Here is a 3,853-nt window from a genome sequence, read left to right as displayed (position 1 = left end):
TCCATTTCAGCCAGATCTTTAGGCTTGAGAGAAACCTTGGTTTTGATGTTTCTCCGGGTCGTAAAGCATCGCTCTTCATCTATTGGATGCCTGCCCGCGGTTAGCCTTAGTGCCGCCTTTCTTTCTTTGTTGCCGGCTTGTTCTAGCTGTGGTAGAGTAGGCGTTCCGCTTACATAGCCCCTTTTACGGAGTAGTTCAGCATGGTTTCGCAGACGTTGCTGCAAAAAGTGCGATAGCTCCAGGTGTTTCTCGCACCACAGAGCATGCAGCCGTGCCATGTAACCCCGTTCACGGGCCACACTCGCATCGTAGCACTCTAGCAAGTCGTAATTCAGTTGCTCCGTCCACCCAAAGGTCGCGAGATCCCGCCGATCCATCGCATTGAATCCATTTTCATTGGCTCCCCCAGGTCTAGTTTGGTCGGCATTGTTGGCCGACCTATTGTCGGGAGCCCTGCGCGTTTTGTTGTTTTGAACCACACTTACTACAACTATGTTTGGTGTCGTCATTGTTGTTCCCACGAGAAGCTAGCGAAAGGGGTTCGTCCATCCTTGTAGAGCCCCGCATGCGAGGATAAGGCTGCGTACTCTGAGAGGTCGCCCGGTATCCCAGAGTCACCGTTCTAGACACCTCACCCAGGTGCCATTCAGCTTTCGGCACGGTTTTCACACCTCCGTTTGGGGTTTAAGTCCTTCGGGACCACCCCTGGACAATTGTCCGCGACTGCCTATTTATTTTTGTAACCATATTAAGCAGAAATCCTTGGTACAGGGACCCTCTATCCGCAACCCGAGGACGCGTTCGCCCTTCAGTTTGATTCTAGAGGAATCAAAACCGAACCGAATGGTGCATCGGCCTGGAAACGAACCCGGGCCGCCCGCGTTTTTTTTATCCAAACGAGATGAATTCCAAAATCACCAATTTCTTAAATTTCTTCCAAATGCGGACCAAGATTTAAATGAGACTATTATAATATAACATAATTATAATATTATCATTAATATATATATTTTTTTAATTTTAAAGTCAAAAAGAGTATCATCTACAGAAAAGCTGAATTTCTAAGCGAAAAATATGATTTTTCCATCAAGATTTTAATTGTCAACCAAATAGTTTAACTTTCACTTACAGGTAAAGTACTTAGTAAAAAAATTAATTTTTTCTTATTAAAGATTAATAATTATAGCCGAAATGTCAACTATTTGCCTGCAAATTAAATTTTTTATTAAAAATTTTACCTTTTTGTTAAAACTGCATCTTTGGGCGTTAAAAGTCAACAATTTGATAGGAAGTTAAACTATTTGGTTGACAATTAAAATTTTGGTTGAAAAATCATATTTTTGGGTTAAAAATTCAGCTTTTTTTGTAGGTGATGCTCCTTTTGATTTTAAAATTAAATAATTTTGTTGAAAGTTCATATATTTTGTTGGAAATTGACCTTGTTTAGTAGAAATTTAATCTTTTTGGTTGAAAATGTATCATTTTTGGATATAAATGCAATTGTTTGGTTGAAATATGAACTGTACATCTTCTTGGGCATAAAAGTCGATTATTTAACTAAGAGTTGAATTACTTACTTAGTTGAGTTACGCTTTTTTAACAAGGTTTTATAATTATGGTTAAAAATGTAACTATTTGGTTGAAAGTTTAACTCTTTGATTGAAAACTCATATTTTTCGCTGAAAAAATCAACTTTTTGTAGATAATTCGTTTTTTTGACTTTAAAATTAAATAATTTCGTTGAAAATTCATGTATTTTGTTTGAAATTTGTCTTTTTTTGTAGATCATTAATTTTCTTTGTCGAAAATTCATGTTATTGGTTGGGAATTTAACTACTTTATTAAAAATTTATTTTTTCGATTAAAAATTATTTTTTTTTATCTGAAAATGTAACTAATCTAGGATTGATTAAAAATTAATCGTTTTTATCTGGAAATTGAACTATTCAATTTTTGGTTGAGACTTTATCCTCTACATTGTATTAGTTAAAACACCAATTATTTGATAGAAAGTTAATTTAATTTGTTAAAATGTAAACTTTTGGTTTGAAAATTGAAATATTTGATTAATTAGATTTTTTCCTAAAATTAAAAAAACTGCAAAATAAAAAAATTTCCTTAAAATTTTTCGGATTCTCTTTTTTTAAGTTTTAAAATGTTTTCAAATACTTACTTAAAATTTATTTGTCAAAATAAAAAATCGTTTTCAATGTTCTTAGCAATCACAACAATTTTTGTCATTCTTTTTAAATACTATACAATTCTCAAAAAGCTTTTTTTTTTTAAATCTGCAAAAGTGTAAATCGTGTTTCAAATTATTTGAATAATTTTAAGTTTTAAATTAATTCTGAATCTTTTTTTGAATTAAAATTGTAGCGTTTAAAATGAAAATTTAGCTCATTACAAATTTAACAATTCAAGGCTTTCTATTTCGAACCATTCTGTTCAAATTTGTATATTTTTTAACAGTTGTTTGTAATGGATTGTTTTAAATGAACGGTCAAATATTCAAACTAAATGGGTTAAAAATAAAAAATTTTTAGACTGAAATAATATTTCAAGTCATAATCGGAAACAAATAAATTAATTTTCTAACAAATAATTGGTGTTTTAACTAATACAGGTTACAGGATAAAGTTTAACTAAAAATGGAATAGTTCAATTTCTAGATAAAAGTTGTGATAAAACATTGAATTGAACAAGGAAAAAAAACGAATGTTCAATAAAATTGTTAAATTTCCAAGGGAAAAGGTGAATTTTTGACCAAGAAGATTAATGCTCTATAAAAAAAAAACGATGTTCAAACTTAACCTATATTTACGATTAATTTTTAATCAATCCTATAATAGTTAAATTTTCAGATAAAGATAAATCATTTTTAACTGAAAAAATTTATATTCAACAAAGTTGTTGAATTGTCAACCAATCAGATGAATTTTCGACCAAGAAAATTAATTATCTACAAAAAAGACAAATTTTAAACAAAATACACAAATTTTCAACGAAATTATTTAATTTTAAAGTCAAAAAGACGAATTATTTTTAAAAAGTTGAATTTCTTAAGCGAAAAATATGAGTTTTCAACCAAAGAATTAAACTTTCAACCAAATAGTTAAATTTTCTACCATAATTATAAAAGCTTATTTAAAAAAACGTATTTTTTTACAAAGTAGTTCAACTCTTAGTGAAATAATCGACTCGTAAACCCAAGAAGATGTACAGTTCATATTTTAACCCAAAAATTGCATTTTTGACCAAAAATGATAAATTTTCCACCAAAAAGATTAAATTTCTATTAAAAAAAGGCCAATTTAATTTTAATAAATTCTTTAATTTCAAAGTCAAAAAGAGTATTATCTACAAAAAAGCTGAATTTTTAACCTAATTTAAAGGAAAATAGTTGAATTTTCAACTATAATTATGAATCCTTAATAAGAAAAAATTAATTTTTTTACTAAGTAGTTCAACTTTAAGTGAATAATAGAATTTTCCACCCAAAAATTATGATTTTAATTTTTAACAATATAGTTGCATTTACAATAAAACAACTTTGCAAACAACAAATGTTTACAGTTGATAATTCAACCGAAAAATGTAATTTTTAATCGAAATGTATAAATTTTCCATAAAGCAATTTAATTTCTACAAAGAAAGACGAATTGTTAACAAAATACATGATTTTTTAACCAAAAATGTTATAGATTAATTGTCAGTTTTAAAAATGTATTTTCAACGAAAGAGATGAACCTTAAAATGAAAGAAATAAAAATTTTAACAAAGTAGTTGAACTTTTGATAGAAAAGAGGACTTTTTTACAAAATAGTTACATTTTCAACAAAATAATTAATTTTTC

Source organism: Belonocnema kinseyi, chromosome 4, assembly GCF_010883055.1.
Source record: "Belonocnema kinseyi isolate 2016_QV_RU_SX_M_011 chromosome 4, B_treatae_v1, whole genome shotgun sequence".
Lineage (NCBI taxonomy): Eukaryota > Metazoa > Arthropoda > Insecta > Hymenoptera > Cynipidae > Belonocnema > Belonocnema kinseyi.
Note: the sequence above shows the minus strand (reverse complement) of the source record.